Below are 22,553 nucleotides of genomic sequence, written 5' to 3' on the forward strand. Positions count from 1 at the left end.
GACTTCTTGAGCACCTCCCTGATCCACGGGGAGTTTTGGTTTGGCCTGTCTTGTTCATTCGTGGCCACTGTGAGTTCACGAGTGCAGTGGTCCTGTTGTATCCAACAAGGAATGCTTTGCTGCAGACATCCTCTATCCCTGGCCCTTGCCATCTTTTTACCCCATCTTATGTGATGATCCCTGAGCCTTTAGGGAGGGCATTCGATACTCGTTTGGAGCTGGGCTCTCCACAGTTTTCTGTTCTCTGCATGTTGACCCAGGGTGGTTCTCCGTATTAGTTGCCATCTACTGCAAAAAGAAGCCTCTTTGGTGAGAGTCGAGGGATGTACTACTCCATGAGTAAAAGAGCAGAATTTAGAGACCAGGACATTACTATAGGGTCAAGTTTATTAGTCTTGACTCTTGAATGTCTTTTCTAATGGGTGGTGATTGTTACACGATGTAGACTGTTGAACTAAGATCATTAAGAATAATTTCTTCTCTCTGCTTGAATACACCCCCACCTTAGCGCTTGTTTATGTTGTGAATTTTTATACCAAAGTCTTTTTTTTTAAATGTAGCTTTAAATTTTTAGTGTAGCTTAAATTTTACCACAAATTCCAAATCCTAAGTGTCATGAACTTTTCTTCTTTCTGAATTGGCTGTGGACTGGTGGGGACTTGAGGTGTGTGAGGCAGTGGGCTGTCCTGGGGAGGAAATGGAACTACTATGGGTTCATAGGGCTTGAGGAAGAGAGAGGTTAGGATTGGGAGGATGGAGTGGACCTGGCTCCCAGGCAAGGAAACACAGGCCACAGGGGAAAGGACCCCTGGGGAGAAGCCAGCTCTTTGGTGTCTTTTGGAGGCAAAGGTGGGTATAGAAGGGGTGAGTTGAGCAAGTTGCTCGTTCCTGGGTGTCTGTGATGTATGGTCCACTCTCAGTTGTTAGACCAGTTAGAATCAGAGTCTCTACCACAGAGTCCATGGATGTGTGTAGCTGGTAGTGACTGACTTTGATTTCTATCACTCTTTCATCCCTTATTTATTGTGGTAATATATAACATCTAAAGTCTATCATTTTATCTATTTTAAGTGTAAAGTTCTGTGGCATTAAGCATATTCATACTGATGTGTAACCAGCACTGCTGTCTGTCTCTAGAAATTTCTTTTCTTCCCAAATGGACCTTCTCTACTACATAACACTAACATTCCCTACTCCTCTAAGGACTGAGTAACCTCCCTTCTCTCTGTGTGAATTTGCCTACTCCAACTGCATCCTGGGAAGGGAGGGTATACTGTTTGTCACTCTTCACGTGACCAGCTTACTTTGGCAAGCTTACTCTGTAGTTCATCATCACACAGCCCCTACAGTGGTTCTGGTAAAATCCGCAAAAACATCCCTTTTCTCTGGGTGCATGCAAGTCCCTGTCAGATTTGAGTTGGAGGAGTTAGCTGAAGGATGGATTTGAGCCCCCATCTGTCTCCTTGGCCACGAGATAGTGAAAATCCTGAAGCGCTGTATAAGCGGGTCCCTGTCGCCCTCCAGCCTCGGGTGGGTGTCCACCCCATTTGTATTCTTTGAGTCCCCTTTGGCAGTTCCATAATTCCTGCTGCAATCTGGGGTTCACACAATCTGGGGTTCAAGTTGATGGCTTCTCAGAATGGACTTCCCATGAATGGGACGCTTTCGGAGGCCATTGGAGAAGGTCTCCCGGAGCACACATCCTTCCTCAGAAACATTCAGTGGGAGTTAAGCACAAATGGCCGTGTGCACTGTGTTTCCTGTGGAGAGACTCATGCTAAAATCAAGGGGAAAATGTGTAGAAAAGTGGATGTTTTACCTACGCGATACCTCTGAGAACCCATTGAAATATTTAGCAAACTGAAAATGCAGCTGCCTGAATGTGCTCTGAACCATGCTGGGCCCTTTCACCCAGCTCTTTAATAAGGCAGGCGCTGAATTGAAAGCAATCTAGGCAATAATGAATATTCTTGTAAATCTCTCTGGTTGAAAAAACTCTAAAAATATGGCCAAGGTCCAAGTGGTACCTATTTCCTCTTAATTCTACTATAATACTTGAGTGATCTTTTATAAGACATTAAACTTTAATTGATGCCGTTTTACTAAGCAGCTTTTAAAAGCAGCTACGGCAGTAATTGAGCTGATTAAGGTGACTTCTAATTGTTTGTTATGTATGATGTGAGAAGAGTTTTTCCCTCTAACACATTGATTATTTTTGTTCTGCTTTCCAAAGATCTTATTTACCTACTCACTGTGCATGTGCATGTGCGTGTGTGCATGCATGCGTGTGTGCGTGCGCGCGTGTATGTGTGTGTATGCTCGTGTGTGTGTATGTGTGTGTGTGTGTGTGTGTGTGTGTGTCTGTGTGTGTGGTGGGTACAAAGAGGTAAACACATGGGTGAGAGTGGATAAGAATAATTTTTTTTTACTTTTTCACTATGAAATTATTCTAGAAAATATTGATGCAGAACATGGGGGAAAAACCTGTGTAAAATACAGGAATGTCAGATGGAACAGAACTTGGGAAATCATCCAGGGAAGGCAATTTTCAGAGTAGTGACTTTGGTGGAGCCTTATCCAGCCCTCCAACTTTCTTTTGTCCTGTTTGTTTGTGCTTTCTGGTCCTCTGAGTTTCTGTTCCCCAGCCATGTGTGCTCAAAGCTCCCTCCTCCCTTTATCCTTCCCCATGACATTTCCCAGGCCAGGCTGTCTTTGCTCAGAACAAGGCACAGCACGTAACACAGTTGGAAAAACCAGGTTTGGAGAGCTGGTCAAAGGCTTTTGCTGTGGCGGTTCTCTGTGGCTCTGGCTCACCCAGTGAGGAGGAGAGAGTACTACCTAGCTTCCTTCTTCACCCTTCTATGCCCCCCACTCTCTCCCCAGAGCTCGGTCATTAGTTCTGCTGCCTCTGGAGTTTTAAAAAGTTGAATGCTTCTCTGTTAGGAAAGAAAACACACATCAGCCTTGCAGATAGCTACTAGTCAAGAAGAGAGGCGTTTGGGGGCCTGGGGGCAGGAGTGGGAATCAGGTGATGCGTTGGGGATACAGATTTTTATTTATTTTATGACTGGTATCCTATGAAGGCGTGGGTTCAGGAGAAAGATGCTGTGTGGCAGACTGGTTGAATTTAAAATATTTATGGACTGGACTACCTAACTCTCTCTCCTCCTAGTCCACACATCACCTGCTACTCTTTCATCCCTACCCTTGGGGCAGCTGTCCCATTTTCTGGGTGAAGAAAAAAACCGAGAGGCTTCCTCCGCGCCCTTAAGTGTGATTGCTGAGGCTATGGTGTTTGCAGAGCTCTTCAGGTCTCTCCTTGTTTTTCATAAAAACAAGATTTCTTATGCAAAATGGGTCACTCGAAGGCTCCAAACAATTTCTCCCTTGCAGCCGCTGGTGCCTCATGCAGGGGCAGTGTTAGCAAGCCACTGACATATGGATGTGATCTCTGTTACTTTGACCAGATTTGGTTTCCTCAGAGTGCGTGAGAAGGGAAGATAAATTTTGTCCTAGGAATACTATAGCGACTCATAAATAAATGGTTACCCTTTGGTGCTTGCAGTTTTCATTAAAGCCGCCTGAGCTTTGTTTTTGACACCATAGGTTGCCTATTCAGGGAAATGCAGTAAAATTTATCAGTGTGCTTTCCACACCTAATAAATCATCCAAACAGGGAACCATATGGCAGATAAGACCTTGAAAATGTGGCTTCAGCATGTGAGGAGTCAAGTCGCTGAAATCTTGAATGATTACAACCTGCGCATTTTCCCCGGAATATCTTAGAGTTATTTTACATGCCATTTTCTTGTTCACCCTATCACCTCTTTGTCTCTCTCTCTCTCTCTCTCTCTCTCTCTCTCTCTCTCTCTCTCTCTCTCTCTCTCTCTCTCTCTCTCTCTCTCCTCCTCTTCCCTCCCCCCCCCCTTACTCTCTACTGGCACCACCCTTTCTCAGGCCCTTCTCATCTTTGTCTTTTTGGGAGGGGGGTCTAGCCGTGATTTCAGCTTGAAAATCAGCGTCCGGAGCAGATAAGACATTTTTATAATGCCTGGCTGTAGGATGAAGAGGGGCAGGAGGAGCAGAGACTGACGGGAAGGGATGATGTATGTGGCGGCTGTGTCCCCGCTCTCCTCCAGCCCATTGTCATTAATCACGGCCATTAGTTTTTTCTGAGCTGCCTTGTCTGCACAGTGCCTCAGAAAAGCCATTGTTTTCCCATGCCACAGTGGAGGGGGGTGGGGGAAAGAAGCCCCGGGACTTTTTTTTTTTCCTCCTCCTTCATTCTGCCTTCTAGAATCTGCCTCTACTCCTGTCTCCCCCACAGTCCCCTCCCCTGGTCAACTTCCTTCCCTCTCCTCCTCAGGGGCGGAGGGAACTGAACCTTGCCTCTTGGGCCATGTGTTGTACATCTTTCTGAGGACACAGCATGGGCACACCACTGAGAGGAAGTCACGGAATGAGGGCTGTATTCACAGCACTGCTCCGCATCTCAGGAGGGGCTGTGGATATCTGCGTCTTTTTCATGGCCATTGAACTTAGAGCAACCCAAGGGCGCCAGAAAGCTAGGAGGAAGTGTCCCTGGTAGAGTGTGCTTGACCGCCAAGGAAGAACAGGCCGCTGGCTTCCTGGGGAGACCTAGTCAGGTGCCTAAGGAGCCTTGACCCTGTCTTGGGGACTCTCCTGGGCTGATCTCAGGATCAACTGCCAGCCACCAGGTCCCAGGAATAATGGGAATGCTGGTTGTTGATGAAGAGTGACCCTGTCCTCTCCTTCTCCTCCATTAACTGAAGACATAGGCTCCAAGGAAGAGATCCCAGAGACCTTGATGGCTCCCCTCCTTCCACAGCCATCCTGTCACTGAGTGATACCGTGAGTTCTGACTGTCCAAGATACTAAGGTCATCAGAAACAGTGCCATGGAAAACGCAAGAGCCAATTTCAAGTACAGAACATAGAAATTATGTGAAATTTGCTATGAAAACAGAAAAAGTGTTGCTGAAAGGTGAAGAATAAGAATTAACAAAAAGCCCATGACAGCTTTATTTGAAAAGAAAAAAAAATAGTTTGTTTTCACAGAGGAGCACAGTTGTTGGAACCGGGGTTCCTACATATTGCATAGTATACATAACTTATTTTAGTGAATACACTGGTTAAGCATGGCAGTGTGTGTGCCTGTAGTAGTCCTAGAACTTTGAAGACAGAGGCAGGAAGATCAGGAGTTCAAGGTTATCATCTTGAGACTCTGGAGACTAGAGAGATGAGAGACATCGTTTTCAGGGACCATGCAACCTTAGTCAGATTACCGTTCCTCTTGGAGCTGCAGCTTTTCCTTCTCTTAAATGGGACAGTTGGTTCTAGGCCCTGTTTCCCAAAACTCTGCTTTACAGGGGGTAAAGGAAACATGACTTTAGGTGGCAACACAGACTGGACTTTTAAAATTTAGTAACTGGGCTGGGCGGTGGTGGCGCACGCCTTTAATTCCAGCATTTGGGAGGCAGAGGCAGGTGGATCTCTGTGAGTTTGAGGCCAGCCTGGTCTATAGAGTGAGTTTCAAGACAGCCAGAGCTACACAGAAAAACCCTGTCTCGGAAAAAAAAAAAAACACAAAATAAAATAAAATAAAATCTTAGTAACTGTGTTTATATTTACAGTTGGCTGGGGTTTGTTCAGAAACATTGGCTATTCATTTATGATTATCTTATAAATTTCATAATTTAATTTCCATGTTAATAGGAAAAGTGAGTCAAGTAAAGTCAAGAAAATATCAATTGTATAATAGTGTACAATAGTGTACAATAGTGTAGATAGTGCAGAGACTCAGTAAAGATCATCGTATGGTACCCAGATGAGCCAAAGTTGTTCATTTCGAGACCACATGTGCAAGGTTATGAGCTAAGTGGCGGGGGGTGGTGGTGGTATTATGCTTCAGCTATATGTAAATTTCCCCCGAAATTATTGACATATGCACAATCATCTTCTTTACCACGTTTTAACTTTTTTTTTTCTGACTTACTGAGCAAATTAATTTTCACATACATTGTGTTTGAAACATCTTGGGTTCTGCTTTCCTAGGATCTTTGTGAACTCATATGTGCTTGTATTTATACATGTATGTAAATATGTAGCGTGACACCAGTTTACTAGGAGTCCACAGACACCTCTTATTTGGTTCCTTTGAAGAGAATGGGAGAGTGTACCCATTCTCTTTTGTAACACACCCTCTTTTGCAGGGTACTTGAAATTCTTGTGTTCCTTTTTGGAATTTGAGTGAATTCCAATCTGGAAAAACATCCGTGTCACCTGGAGAGTATTCTAGCAATAGGCCTTTCCACAACCTCTTGACCCAGTGATCAGACTGTGTGAGAACCAGCCTAGGGCCATGTAGGCTGGCTCTGAGGTTTGGGATCCACAGAGCTATGGCATTGTCTCTATACGAGAGAACTCCTTTGGAGGAACATACCATGGCTTCAGCATCCTATGGCTCCCAGCTTGGATCACTTGTGATCACCTAGGAAGATGTTGTCTCTTGGATGGGATGGCAGAGTATGGAGTGGAAGACCTGGGAGTCTCAGGCAGTAGCTGAAGGGCGCACCGGAGGCCGAGAGTCCTACAAGTTCCTCTAAATGTCACTAGGGTACCTGTAGCCCATGTCTCACTTGGGTACCTGTAGCCCATGTCTCACTTGGGTACCTGTAGCCCATGTCTCACTTAGGTACCTGTAGCCCATGTCTCACTAGGGTACCTGTAGCCCATGTCTCACTAGGGTACCTGTAGCCCATGTCTCACTTGGGTACCTGTAGCCCATGTCTCACTAGGGTACCTGTAGCCCATGTCTCACTTGGGTACCTGTAGCCCATGTCTCACTTGGGTACCTGTAGCCCATGTCTCACTTGGGTACCTGTAGCCCATGTCTCACTTGGGTACCTGTAGCCCATGTCTCACTAGGGTACCTGTAGCCCATGTCTCACTTGGGTACCTGTAGCCCATGTCTCACTAGGGTACCTGTAGCCCATGTCTCACTTGGGTACCTGTAGCCCATGTCTCACTTGGGTACCTGTAGCCCATGTCTCACTAGGGTACCTGTAGCCCATGTCTCACTTGGGTACCTGTAGCCCATGTCTCACTTGGGTACCTGTAGCCCATGTCTCACTTGGGTACCTGTAGCCCATGTCTCACTTGGGTACCTGTAGCCCATGTCTCACTAGGGTACCTGTAGCCCATGTCTCACTTGGGTACCTGTAGCCCATGTCTCACTAGGGTACCTGTAGCCCATGTCTCACTTGGGTACCTGTAGCCCATGTCTCACTTGGGTACCTGTAGCCCATGTCTCACTTGGGTACCTGTAGCCCATGTCTCACTTGGGTACCTGTAGCCCATGTCTCACTTGGGTACCTGTAGCCCATGTCTCACTAGGGTACCTGTAGCCCATGTCTCACTTGGGTACCTGTAGCCCATGTCTCACTTACTGGGATGTTTCGGCCAGCTCAGTGGCTTTCTGTATCACCTTTTAGCACCTGATGATGTAATTTGTATTCTCCTACCTCACTGCTTCTACTGTGCACATCTTTTTCTTAAGATTTCTTCTTCTAAGGTCCCCACTGACTTACGGAAGCGATTTTCGCTTCTTCAGCTTGGCCCTCACTGCTGCTTGCTTTCTTTTCTCTGTGGACTTCTTCCCTGCTACTCCTCTGTCTATATTCTGTTCCCACCAAACCAGTCGTATCACTTTACAGGCAGATCTTGGTGTTCTTCATTATTCCCGACCCTGTCCCATCTCTCTTGATCCCCACATGGATTCCCTTCTCTCTCAGTCATACAGAGCTGTTGGGGTCAGGCATCATTTGCATTTCTTCCCTGAAGTCTCACACCATCATCTGCTGGTCCATAGTCTGAACCTCTGGCTCCTTGGGATGGAGTAGGCCTCAGAAGGCCTGCTACTGCTGAAGACTGAGTGTGACGAGGGGCAAATCCGCTTCCATGGCCTGAAGGCAGGAACATTGAGAATAAGCATCTTTCCCTTCTTCTGGGAAGTCCGATGAGATGATGAATGGAGAAGAGCTTTGTAAATAGCAACACCCTGTACTCATCTCAGGGCTGTGCTTGGGGAATTAATCACGGACTGACTCATGGCTGCTCTTGCATTGCTGTCTTGTAATGCAATTCACCTGCTGCATTGTTGTTTAACGTTTCCTGCATCTGTCCTGACTCTGAAGTTGGCATTTTCTTCCCTTTGTCACTAATTATTAACTTAGGAAGATGCTTGTCATTGCAAAATGACACTGTACAAAAAGACCAAAACTTTGGGTCCACTCTTTCTCTCTTTTTTCCCTCCTCCCCATGCTAAGTGCCATCTTTATGTTGTCATCTTCACCAGATTGACGTCTTTACATGGAATACTAGACCCTTGGATCCACTGGGTACTCTGAAGAGGAGGGCGCCTGCAGGTGGTAGGAAAACTTTCCCGTTGCTGCCTATAGTTTAGACCCATGCAAATAGCTTTGCTGGGTTTGCAGTACATACTGCTGGTTTCAGTCAAGGTCAACAGTTGTAGTTCGTTGCTATGTTAAAGGTTGCATGCTTAGGTTTGGTGTGTGGTGTGTGTGTGTGTGTGTGTGTGTGTGTGTGTGTGTGTGTGTGTGTGAATGAACAAAGCACCAAATATCTTTCTATTCTTGAATAGGGATGGAAAGGACTATAACAAGGTAGGTGTTTCTGTCTCATCCTTTTTTTTCTATCTCACTATCTGTGATTTCCTTTTCTTGAAACTAATAGTCTGTGTCTTCCGGAGAGACCCTGCATCCTGGCTTGCTATCATCACATGGTCACTCTCTGAGGTGTGAGAAGAGGGAGGCATCCCTGACTAAAGAGTGAGGAAGCTTGTGGTCCATGGTTGGCCTTTATCAACCCAACTGCCAGAGGACCCTGCGCACATGCTTAGCTGGAGTCTCGGTGTCTTTATCTGAAACAGAGTAGTCCTGGCTCAAGGGCCAACGCAGGGAACATTTTTCCATGTTTACCCCTTTCCTCTCTTTCTCCAGTCTTGTTTTACTGTACTCTCATTAGCACATTCTTGCATATTATCCCCCATGCTTATTTTGGGTACAAACTCTGGTCCCATTGCAGTGTGAGCTCCTCAGCCAGCATGCTCAGAGCAGGCCCTACAGAAGGGTTAGTGTGGAAAGGCCGAGTATGCCTCTGCTCTGTTCCCTGGAATGAGAATGTCTTCACCAGGGAGGTTGTCACCTTTTAGCTCTACCCAGATCTGGTTTATCACCTTAGAGAAGGAAAATGCTGCGTGAAGCAGAGCTGTCGCAGGGTGGACCTGAAACTCAGGACCACACATGCAAACCTTCTCCCTCATGACTCTTAGCATAGGCTGGATGTTGCACCTGGAGCCGCCACTTCTGATGATCTAAGCTGTGTAAGTGGGTTGGAACCTTTGCTTATTATTCTGCTGTGGGGTGGACCTGGGTTTACACCCACAGCAGGAGTGCAGTCTGCTGTGCTCTTGGGTGCTCCTGACTGTGACCCTGGTTGTGCAGAAGCCTTGCCCTCGGAGCCTTTGGTTTTGCTGATTTTGAGTGAGCTTCTCTCTTCTCCAACATTCAGATTTTGAATAGATTTTTTTTTTCAAGATCTAGTAAAAAAGTCCATCTCTTCTGCAAATCCTTTTCCTATTGCCCAATCCTAGCAACTGTGAGTTACTTATGGAGCAATGGCTGGGGAGTATTTCATTTGGCAACTAATGCTAAGGACTTGGAGCATCTCTGTTTTTGTTTGGAAGGAGAACATTGGTCTTTGCGGGTGTCCTTATTCACACACATAATGCCATCTTCTGCTTCTTTCTCCACAGGTAGTGCCATCCTCCACACTGAGGAAGTACTTGCAGATGCTTCTGTTAAAAGGTGGTTGGGATGGTGCCTTGTCCTCCTCCTTGTTCTGTTCTCTCAGCCAGGCATGATTCCCTTGCATTCCTGGTTAAGTGGTTCTGCCTACTGTTGGTTGGTATGTGCCTTGGTAATCACTGGGTATCTTAGGAGAGCGCTGCCTATTCCTGATGTAAGCAGATCTGTGTTGAAGGCACACAGAACAGAGGGCTGGGCAGAACTGTGATGCTTTGGTATCCTCCTGGGCACAGAAGCCACCAGACATTTCCCTGAGCTTCGCAGGCTTTCTGAGAACCTGTGAATGTGGCTTTGACTTTGGCAACAGTAGAACCAGGCAGAAACTCCTCTAAGCTTTAGCTGTGTGGTGTGTGTGTGTGTGTGTGTGTGTGTGTGTGTGTGTGTGTGTGTGTGTTATAAACTAGGGTGGCCTTTATAGAATCCATGGAAAGAGAAGGCTTTGGTGCACCTCTGAGTAGGAAGAGAGGGCAGGTGGAAATGGAAGAAGGAAAGGCCACTGTCCTGTTATGCAGGTTGAAGGGCCATTTCCTGGAGTTGATTTCTGATCCCCACCCATCTTTGCCTTTCCTGTCTACACTTCTTCCCTCCTAGTCACTTATTAAGTCACAGAGTTGAGGGGCCATCACGTCTCCAAATTTATCAATCAAACAGTGACTTTTTAGGGAGGCAGTTACCTACAGTTCACGCAAAGTCTGTCTGCTTTGGTGCAAGGTAGTAGAGGAATTGATTTTCTAAAAAGGAAGTGTGTGTGTGTGTGTGTGTGTGTGTGTGTGTGTGTGTGTGTGTGTGTGTATGAGAGAGAAGGGAGCTTGGCACTCTTAGGGGTATTTGTTTTGTTTAGGGTGATGGTATTAGGAAGAAAGAATGTGCTTTAAGAGTTATCTATGAACTTGAGAAAGAAAGAATAAATTCAGACGTGGATAAAGACAAGAGAAATAGGAAATGATTGCTGTTTTACAGTGAATTAAAAACCGTGGCGGAATATCAGACAGACCAGAGATACGAGGATCATAATGGATTGAGTGCACATGCTCAAAAAAATAGTGTGTGTATGCCTGGTCTCTTGTCCCCAACCTTTGCCAGGCTCTCTGCTTGCAGTGGCCAGTGTGTGGGTAGCCTTGTCTTCAGTTTGTGCTTTCTGCAAAGTCATATGGTTTTAGCTGTGATTGCAGCTACCGCCAAGTGGCTCACCTTGTCTTGAGTAATGAGAATAAACAACCGGTCACCGTGCTGACCACTGAAACTAATAAAGATATATAGTGCCGGCTGGCTTAGGGAGTCACAGACGCATTCTTAAACTCCCTGTGACATTTATACCAAAGGAACATGATTCCAAACTCACTCACTGCTTACCCATTCTGAGAAAGAACAAACTATCTGACTGATGGTTTGCTAAATTTAATATGCTTAGCAAGTAAAATTATTGCCTACTCTAATGCTGTGTAATTATTAAGATACACTGCTTTTAAAAATACCAAGTGAATAATATTGATTTAGTGAACTGCTATTTAGAAAAATGCCAGCAAAGGAGGAATATTTTATTTTAGCTGCCTCAAAGCTGTAATGGGTCTGGGCTGAGATACGCATGTGGAAATAAATTATGTACAAGGTAAACTATTTTGTTATACAGTACCCATAATATTAATTAAGCCGTAATTTTACCAACAATGCTTTAATTTAACAAATAAACAGGAATCATCTGTACCATTCTTTCAAATATATAACTTTGGGGTGGTAATAAAACACACAGAAGCACCTGCAGTTAATTGTAGAGCAAACAGTGAGACTAGCAACTGTAAAGGGTAATTGTAATTTATAATTTATTTATTTGACTTATGCTGGGTATAATTACCGTTATAATGCGTTATTATTTTTCAGTCCAGCATTAGATATATCTGATTCCAGTTTACCCAGGCAGCCTGGTGGAATTCTCTGCTGAGATCCTTTGGAAGTATACTGTCTGCCCTCCCTTTCCAGTACCGGGAGCTTGTAAAAGAAAGAAGAATGGATGGGCCAGTGTCAACAGCAATCCTTGTCCAAAGCTCCAAGAATATTTCCATTTCTATTAAAGCCAAGAGTTTGTCCTGCCCTCTCGGGTCTTTTATCTGGCTGCATCTGGAGTGACAGGGCCAGGGTCTGTGCATGGCCCCCTCCGTGGGTGAGTGGGCAGGGCTGGTGCCTCCCTAGGCAGGGAGGAGGCTAGAGGGTGAGCTCTTGCAGCTCTGCCCCTCTTTTGACTCTGAGAGTTGTGGGTATTTATTATGGTGGTGCTTTTGGGCTTTGTTGTTGTTATTTTCGAGGGCAGCCTGGAAGGGACAGCTCAAGGAGGGAAAAAAATACCAGGGGTGGAAGAAAGAGGCAATTACAGCGGGCCGTTTGTTTGTGGCGAACAGAATGCTGAAATGGCAGATTTGCAAATTTGTGAGAGAGGGAGCCTTAGTGTTCATCTTTATCAGCCAAAGTGGTTTCTTGTTAGCTGAGCAGCAAGCTAGAAAGCCACCGATTTTGACAACATAATTTACATCTTTGTATAAAACTCTTGCTGGCAGCCGAACTAATTTGTGCTGGATTAGGTTGTTTGTCTCGGCCGCTGACTAACCGTGCAATCTATCAGAGGCCGTTTTCAAATATCACTTCTCAACTGTGCCCTTGAGAGGGGGAATTGATCGGGAATATACGGAGCAAAATTACTCCAATAACTTTATAGAAGAAACAATTACGGAATCATACAGATGTGAATAATTCTGAAAAGCAGAAACAAATATAATGAATTTCGCCCTACTCCTATCTTTTACGTGTGCATGAAATTTACAGATAATACAATACTGTAGTATTGGCCCCATTTCTTCTTTCTTTCTGAACCTTGGACAATAGTGGGATGAAAGGAAAGGTTAGGAAAGTGGTAGAATAAAAGATTCTTGGAGGCCATCATTGAGGATTTCCGATATAGGCTTTACAAATATAGCTCTGTGTGTGTGTGTGTGTGTGTGTGTGTGTGTACATATATATGTGTGTGTGTGCATATATGTATATATATCTCCCTTGAAATATATCCAGTATGACTTTTTATATAAGTTTTAAAGTAAAACACCAAGATAGAAAGACATACCAGCCAGGTAGCAGATATATTTGTCTTAGCAACATAGGCAATAAACATACACATGTATTTTATCATGCAAGTCAATGTTTGTATTAATAACTTTCATACAAGAAGAGGAACAGGGCTTCTCTTCTGCCTTTAAGTGGACATCTTAGACATTTCTTCTTTCCCTCAAGGGAGATAGAGGGTGATAGAATAGTATCCCGGGGTGGGGATTGAAGAAGAGTGGGATTCCCGACAGACATCCAAGCTGGAGTTGTTGGTAAGATGCCTGATATTAGCCAGCAAACAAACAAACAAAAAACCCCATTAAGCATCTATTATTTTAGAGCAGTGGGTACATTTTTCATCACTTTCCCCTGATAAATTTTCGCTTCTGCATTCCTGCTTCAGGTAATTAATTGCTTTCAGTTCAGAGGAGTAATAATGCAATAAATTATGCCAGTATTTCTAGTCAGAGGATCATATTGCAACTTCCTAACCAAGGCTACACTAATGACAATCCAGGAGACTTGTGGGCCACCAAAAAAAAAAAAAAAAGCCTGATTATTATAAATCGGTCACAGAGAGTCAAAGGACCAAGTCTTCAACATTGCTAACAAGTGATCTCATTTAGGGAAGTTTGCACTTTCATAGTGAGTTAGTTCCTCTTCCTCTGACAAAAACAATATAACAAAAGCAATTTGAGGAGAGAGAGGTTTTTTTTTCTATTGTGTCTTACAGTTCAAGGGGACACAGTCCATCAAGGAGGGAGGGTGGTGTTAAGACCATGGGGTAGCTGATCAACACTGGATCTATAGTCAGGAAGGAGAGAGCGGGCAGGAAGCAGGGCCGGACTGAACCCCAAGGCCCTTTCCTGGTGACCCACCTCCTCCCACAAGGCTCCACTCCTAAAAGTTTCACAACCTTCTGAACCAACACATCGAGTTGGGGACCAAGTATGGGGACACATGAGCATGTGGGGGACATCTTATTCAAAGCACAGTGACAGGGTAGCCCTACGGTAGGACTGCATTGTTGCTGTCAACCCGGGAGACTGCAGGGTAGTAGTGGGAAGGGTTTTGAGAGATGGCAGCAGTGCCCACATGGTAACAGGATACAGGCTGTTCTTCTGTCTCTCTGGCCTCACGCACATCTGTCACACAGGTGCTTTTGAGTTTCTGTGGACAGTGTGATGTCACAAATTGTTCTTGTCTTTGTTGCTAATTAAATTTATTTGTGGGGGGCCAGGGGAGACACATGCCATGGCATGTTTGTAGAGGTCAGAGGGCAAACTCTCAGGAGTAGGCTCTCTCCTTCTACAGTGTGTTCTGGAGATAGAGCTTGGGCTGTGAGGCTTGGCATCAAGCACCTTTACCCACTGAGCCACCCCCCCCCCCCAGCCCTCCAAGTGCCCTTTCTTAAATTTGGCACTTGACAAGGAAGAGGATGGGAGAGATGGAATTAGAGTAGAGTAAAACTACCAAGGTGATTTTAGGGGCAAGAATGAGCAGATACCTGAGCTCACTGTCAACCCCTAGACATAGAAATTAGCACCCAAAGGAAGAGCTCTGCAGTTGGGGGCAGGATGAAGCTTCAGAAGATGAACGTTTATGGGAGCATTTGCCCAGAGAAGTGGCCAAGGAAGATGAAGAATTACATCTTAATCTAAGTGGTTTCTCCCTGACTTTCCCATCCCCAGTCCTACTCTGATCTGGTGCATCTAACCTCAAGCCAGGGGGAGCTCTCTCTCTGAAGGTGCAGCAAATCTGATACAGGCCCCCAGTGACTGCGGTGGGAAATCCTCGGTGAAAAAGCACAGCGTGTGGGTGCAAAGGACCCCAGGAGATCCTTATCTGGTAGATGGAGGACCCTAGGATGGTGTGGGTGAGCGGGACTCTAAGACAGTTTACCTGGATGCTTGGATCTTAGGTTTGACAAAAATCTACTTCCATCATGGGAAGAAGAAAGTGTGATTCCTGTTGCAGGCTATTGCTATGGGACTGCCTTCCATTTGAGAAGATAAGAACACTGAACTAGGAGTTTCATACTTACTCAAGACCTAGAAAGTAGGAATAAAATCATGCTGGGCAGTGTTGGTGTGTGTCTTTAATTCCAGCACTTGAGATGCAGAGGCAGGTGGATCTCTAAGTTCAAGGCCAGTTTGGTCTACAAAGCAAGTTCCAGGACAGCCAAGGCTCCACAGAGATCCTGTCTCAAAAAGCCAACCAACCAACCAACCAACCAACCAACCAACCAACCAACCAACCAACCAATCAAATTAACAAAACCAAAACAAACCCCCCAGCTTGACTGCCTGCCTGCCTGTCTTCCTCCCACCCTCCCACCCTTCCTCCCTCCCTCCCTCCCCCCCTCCTTTCCCTCCTTCCTTTTTGTGTTTATGGGGTGTGTGTGTGTGTGTGTGTGTGTGTGTGTGTGTGTGTGTGTGTGTGTGTGTAGGCACATGCACATGATTTTGTATGTACGTATGTATGTTTGGAGGCTAGAGGTCAACCTTTGGTGTTCCTTAGAGGTCATCTACCTTGTTTTCTGAGACAAAGTCTCCCATTAGGTTCTCAGACTTGCCAATTAGGTTAGATTGTCTGGCTAGAAAGCCCTAGTGATCCTAGTGTCAGCCTTCCCAGTGCCAGGATTCTAAGCAAGTGCCACCACTTAGCTTGTTACATGAATGCTGGGGATCAAACTCAGGCCTTCATAGTTGTGCAGGAAGCACTTTACTGTCTGAGAGGATTGAGTGCTATCTCTCCAGTTCCTGCAAATCCTTTTTAAATCATACACACACACACATACATACACACACACACACACACACACACACACACACACACACACACACACACATTTTCCCATTGCTTGCTAGTTTCTCTGTCTCCCAATTAAACCATCTTCACACAGATGATAGGGACCATGTCTGTATTGATCACGGTGTCCCCATTGGGCTGTGGTTGTGCCTTAGTCAATGTCATTTAGTGAAAGAATGACTATTGGAAAAGATATCGAGCACAAAGAAAACAAAGTGTCAGCCAGTACCTGTTTACCCTGAGTTACCCACCACTACACATTTTATACATTTTCCTAGTCTTTTTTCGGCCCATTTCCCCACCACTCACCTGGTCACAGTGACTACCTGTATTAGTTACTTTCCTTGATGCTATGATGAAATACCTGACCAAGGCAACTTAAGGAAAGAAAGGTTTCTTTTGGCTCCAAAATGTAATGAAGTACATCAAGGCAGAAAAGGCACCATGGCAGGGGCATGAGACAACTGGTCACATTGCATTTACAGTCAGGATTCAGAGAGTGGTAAATGTCCATGCTTAGCTAGCTTTTTCTCCTTTTCATTCATTCTGATTTCACCTAGCCTGTGGAATGGTACCTCCCACCCTTAGAGTGGGTCTACCCATTCAACTAATGTAGTCTAGAAAATCTCTCATAGACATGTCCAGAGGCTTTTTCACCAAGGTGATGCCGATCCTGTCCGGTTGATTGTCAATACAAATGGTCTCCCTAATGCTCCTATTGCTTGCTGGGTGCTCTGTTTCCCTGTTAGACTGTTTTTGATACAGGGAGAGCAGGGACCTTGTCTGTCTCCATGATGATATCAGCTCCATTTTCCCTCTCCCAGAGAAGATGCACAGCGCACACGGCTGGCTTTCTTTGTGGCCGTCCATGTTTTTCAGTTTGTAAATCTCCACAGCAAATGGCTGGGCACTGTGATATGGGTTGGCCTATGACTTGAACCTTCTGTTGTGACAAATGCTACCTTGCTGAAGTTGAAGGTGCAAGGTAGGGACAGGAGAGTAAGATTGCCATTGCTCCTTTTGATATTGCTTGGTTTGGGTCACTGTGGAGTAAATGCACCACCACATTTTCTGGTGGTCTATGTGCTATTCATTTTCTGGTTCTGAGCCTGAAACGTACTCCAGGGCAAAGATGGGAATATGATTTGAAGAAAAAAGAAGAGGGAGGTATTGCTTACACTAACCCATGCTATGAGAGCCATTCAGTCAGTTTCATAAAATATCCAAAGCTTAATTCTGCTAAGAGTTCCTTAACAGTCAGAAGTACACGTGTGTCTCTTTCTGTGAGCAAAGCCACGCCTCACAGCACCCTGCCCCTGGTTACTCTGTTCCCTAGGCCTTGCAGTGGAGACGATCCAAGCCTCACTGTACCTGCTGTTAGAAATGTTGCCTCTGCCCTGTGATGCTGATGGTTGTAGTGGATGCTTCAGTAATACCTAGAAGATAACGGTCAGATATTTGGAAAGTCATCCATTTGTCACGCTGCCTCTTGACACTACTGTTCCAGTGTTGTGTAGCACTTTCCTGTGGGATTAAAGCTTTCCATCTTGGAAAGAAGATTGTTAAGACTTAGAGTTTTAGAAAGGAGGAAAACAACAGGATGTTCTAAGGGGAGATGAAACAGTGTATCCCTCAGGAAAGCTTGGTAAACTCAGGAAGTGAACCACTCAATAACTCCAGGAAGTTCCTGAAGCTCACCAGATGCACTTGGCCCCTCCCGCCCCAAGCATGTATAAGTAGTGAGAACTGCTAAGATACTCTTTGAGAAGCTGAGCTGCCTGGAAGAAGCTCAGACCAGCTAAGGAAACTGGGGGATGCACAGACGAGCCCACTTGCCTAGAAGAAGCAGAGACCAGCCTGGAAGAGGCTCAGACCAACTGAATGACTTCAAAAACACACTCTCCAACCTGCTGAGCTGCCTGCATTCTGTGAATTGTACTCCAGGTTCCCGGCGTTGTGGGCTATCACCCATGCTGTGGTTGACTTTGGTAATGCAGCTGTCTTTTGCGCCATTTCTGTTCCTGTAAGTAACCCTTCACCCATTTTCCTATAAGTAACCCCAATAAAACTCATCAGTTTTACCAAGTTGGACTTTGGTGATCATCTTATTTCAGCCTGTCCTTGGTTTCCTCTCTGGGGTGAGTAGTCCTTTGTTCATGTCTCCTCAGGATTAGTGTTGTACAACACTTAGCACCCAGGAAAGCAAGCAGGGGCTTCTTTGCCCAGGTAGCCATCAGGGCCTGAGATGAGCCAAATCTCTCTGGTTAGTGTTTTAGCATAACCCATTCCTCAGGCAATTAGCTGCTTTTCCAGATTGGTAACCCTGATCTCTATGTCAAACCTTTTACCCCACTTTTTGCCCTTCTTGGACCCAGGTAACTACCCCATACCACATTGCAGCTCTTCAGGTCTCACCACCCTGGGTGCAGAGAACTCCCTTCACAGGACAAGGACAGCCAGGAAGCAAACGAAGAAGGAATGTTCTGTATGAAAAAGACTTGGCAGCCATCTTTACGGACATAGGAAGCCATGTTGGAGTTTAGCTCAGAAGTTTCTATGAATGATGTGTTTTTAGTATCTGTGGGTTTGCCTCTCCCCTCCACTGTTGTCCTTTGTGGACCTAAAGAAGGGCCTTCAGCCTTGGAGTTCCAAACACATTCCCCTACACTTGTCATAGTTCTTCTTAATAGGATCTGCCAGAGCTACTCTGTGCAGAGGCCTGCATTTCCACATTATTATCTCATTGTCTATCCCAAGTGTTACAGCCTTACCACGACTTCCTAACTAACTGGCTATTTCAACTTTCATTCCATAAGCTTTATGTCTGAGTGTAATTAAATGAGCATTAAGTCTTTTTTTTTTTAACTAGCAAAGCCTGAAAGTTCTGATATTACAGTAATAAGTGTGAAGTGAATTTTGAATGGCATTTATATCTGTTCATGGGCTCTAAATGTTTGATTTGCATAACTAGTTAAAATATCAGGGCAGCATATTGATTTAATTCCATCTTAGAAAACTGTTAATTAATAATGATAATAAATGTGTCAGTCCTTTATTATCTGCTTTGAATTGGTGATGATAGCTATATTACTACCACTTCAGTAATAGACCTCTGCTGGCTATTGTTGGCAAAGCTTTCAGGGCTGGAATCACCTGCAATCAGAATTTAGAAAATTTATTGCAGATCAGTTTTAAAAAGAACAGCCATTCCATCATATATGTAATTTTCTTAACACCTACATTTTAATTTAACATTTTATTTACATAAATCATGATGATCAGAAACTTCAAGAGGATTTTAAACAAAGGCACTTTTTCACTTTTATGTGCCAAGTTTTAAGTTGTCTGATGGAAGGACTAGGTGGAGGGTGGGATGATTTTTGCGCAGTTGGTAAATCCATGGTCTCCCCGCTTCATTTTCCTCCTGCGTGGACAGTCTCGGGCTCGCCTCATATAGGCAGAATTTGACAGTTCTATTAAATTGCCTTGGGGCCTGTGTGTTGAGGGGATGGTGGCTTGAACAAGGTAGGAAGAGCGGCCTTTCTCTTTCTGAATCTTTCAAGGTCAGCCAGTTTAGAGGCCTGTCTCACCTTCTGTTGCTTGCCACCGACTCATTACTGGGTTTCTGGGTGTCAAGGATAACATGGATATTAGATTCCTCAACACTGGGAGTCCATGGGTACCAGTAGAAACTGCCCAACAAGGTTCTCGGACCCCCCAGTCTCCATCACATCCCACAACCATAATGGTGATTGACTGTGTGCTGGAAATCTCCTGATCTCCTCTTTAGTTTCTGCGCCTATAAAATAGTCAAGTGAGATTGGGTGAGCACTTACATGTGCATCACAGGGGTGAGCACCCTTAAAGCGTGCAGTGATTGGCAGTCCCTTTTATGTTGTCCTTTCAGATTCTCACCACACACCTAACCAGGACTTGTTCAGCCATAGGCTGGAGAAGGCCTTGGGCAGTCTCCATCCTTGGAATCACCAGTTTAGTAACCGCAGGTCTGTGTCAAGGAGCTGGGAGAGATTGTTGCTTTCTACCCCAGGTTCCCTCTGGGCCTGACTCTGTGGCGCCCACACCATCTGTTCCCTTGCCCCCCTTTGGTCCCTTATTCTTAGTTTATGTCCCCAGGTGTCAATAACGGTGACTTTTTCCGACTCCGCTGAAGATCTGTGCTTTTCTTCATCAGAACTAGGCTTGAACTTGCTTTTGTGGTTTGGTTTTCCTGTGGACCTCTTAGGGAACAAATTTCTAACCTTGACGCTGTGTTGCTACAGAATTTTTCACTGGCTGTAACTGGGAGGTTTGTGTGACACTCAGATCTCAAAACCTCTTACTCTAAGCCATGTGTTCTACATCACTTGTCATTTCACTTGAAAGTGTATGGGACCACACTAGAACCTAGTGGAAGAACCCAGTTCTTTGAGACAGGATCTCCTGTAACCCAGGCTGACCTCAAAGTGAATATTTAGTCAAGGATGGCCTTGAACTCCTGATCCCTCCTACCTCCGCCAGCCAAGTGCTGGGATTACAGATGTGTGCCACCACACCTGGTTTATGCAGTGCTTGGGACCAAACTTACAATTATTTTTTATTGATCTATTTATTTTATATCCCGGCTGCAGCCTCGCCCCCCCCCATTCTGCCCCTCCCACTCCTCAATCCCCTCCTCCTCCATCTCCATCCAGGAAAGGGCAGATCTCCTATGAGTAGCAATAAAACATGGCATATCAACCAAACTTAGAATTTTTTTTCATGCTAAGCATGCACTCTACCAGCTGAGCTATGCCCCCAGCCGATGACTCCTGTATGTATGTATGTATGTATGTATGTATGTATGCATGTATTATATTCAGGTTCCACCAGGCAGTGGGCATTGTTGCACCCCCAGCTATTTCTCCAATATATATTTAAAGATGGAGTGCCTTGGCCTTGACCAGCTCTCCACTCCTCCATAGAGGCTGTCTTGCCACTCTTTAGACTTCCTCCTTCCTTTTGTCTTTCCCTTCATGTTACCCAGGATGGCCTTGAACTCTTGGGCTCAAACAATCCTCTTGTCTCAGCCTCCCGAGTAGCTGAGTGTAGCACGAATCTTAAAAGGTCTTATTAATAAAAACAAACCCAAGGCCAGTTATTGGGGTGAATGCTGGAAGATCAGAGAAGCAGAACAAGCCACAGCTACCTCACCTCGACAATTCCTCAGCTGATCCTGTTTCCTCAGACTGGTCTTAATCCGAATGGGTCTCAGCTGAACTGCTGCTCAAAAGCCTAAAAGCTTAACTAGCCAAAAGCTTCTAGTTTCTGGTCTTCACTCCTTATATACCTTTCTGCTTTCTGCCATCACTTCCTGGGATTAAAGGCATGAGTCACCATGCCTGGCTGTTTCCAGTGTCTGGCCTTGAACTCACAGAGATCCAGAGGATCTCTGCCTTTGGAATGCTAAGATTAAAGGTGTGTGTGCCACCATTTCTGGCCTTTGTATCTAGTGGCTGTTCTGTTCTCTGACCCCAGATAAGTTATTAGGGTGCACAATATTTTGGGGAACACAATATTACCACAGCTGAGTCTACAGGAGTCTGCTACCATGGCTGGTTAGTCTTTCAGTTTCTTAATGGGAAGACCCCCATGTACTGACTGGTTTTGTACAAGCTAGAGTGATCAGAGAGGAAGGAGCCTCAGTTGAGGAAATGCCTCCGTGAGATCCTGCTGTAAGGCATTTTCTCAATTAGTGGTTGATGCGGGAGGGCCCAGCCCATGGTGGGTGGTGCCGTCCCTGGGCTGGTGGTCCTGGGTTCTATAAAAAAGTAGGCTGATCATGCCATTAAGAGCAAGCCAGTAAGCAGCACCCATCCATGGCCTCTGCATCAGCTCCTGCCTCCAGGGTCTTGCCCTGTTTGAGTTCCTATCCTGACTTCCTTTGATGATGAACTGTGATGTGGACGTAAACTGAATAAGCCCTTGCCTCCCCAACTGGCTTTTTGGTCACGGTGTTTCATTACAGCAATAGCAACCCTGACTAAGACAGCCCAAGTATGCTGTTCAAGCCTGTGTAGGGTTATCACAGCACATAAGGAGTGCAGCTTTCCAAACTTCTATGGGTGTGTCTCCAGCTGAATGTCCACTCCCCCTCCGTCTTTGATTTCTCTCTTGGTGCGTGGGAATATAATTTGCCTTGACATCCCTGGCCATCAGTGCCACCATGAAGTGGGCCTTCTTTGACTGGAAGTGACAGCCCCTGGCCCCTGTGACATTGTTTCCATAGATTTACCATGAGACAGTTTTATATTTTGCAAAATAGAGTGATCTCCTGTGACTGGCCTTGATGTGGTTTCCCCCTGGTTCTTTGGGAGGGTAAAGCTGTTTCCATTGACCCACCCTAAATTGATTTCCCTCATTCCGGCATCTGGACACATTGCTCTTAGGCTGCCCAAGATGGTGATTGTCATTGTCTGTCATTTTCGTCAGGGTTAGATGCTATCATGTGCTGTCTCCTTGTAGGGGCCCTTCCTCTTAGTTCACTGGCTCCGGATGTTCTGAGACCTTGGCTGGCTGGCAGCCTTTCCATTTTGGCTTTCTCTTATCACAGTAGGTCAGCGCCCTGGAGAGAGTCGCCTGCTGTTATGGCTTGGATGTAAAAATGTCCCCCACAGGCTCCTACCTAGTTCTCCACAGGCTCCTAAGCTTGGACATAGTTCTCAGCTGGTGGTCTTGCTTTGAGAGAACCTTTGGGAGGTGGAGCCAA

General features: G+C 45.4%; 1 protein-coding gene across 1 annotated transcript in view; it reads left to right on the top strand.

Annotated features, from left to right (window-relative positions):
* The window catches only part of Lrmda (leucine rich melanocyte differentiation associated), a 1,029,801-nt gene that overhangs the window by 164,157 nt on the left and 843,091 nt on the right, over window positions 1-22,553 (top strand). The gene's annotated exons all lie outside the window — the stretch shown is intronic.

Source organism: Peromyscus californicus, unplaced genomic scaffold (genome assembly GCF_007827085.1).
Source record: "Peromyscus californicus insignis strain IS unplaced genomic scaffold, ASM782708v3 Scaffold_12__1_contigs__length_115047231, whole genome shotgun sequence".
Taxonomy (NCBI): domain Eukaryota; kingdom Metazoa; phylum Chordata; class Mammalia; order Rodentia; family Cricetidae; genus Peromyscus; species Peromyscus californicus.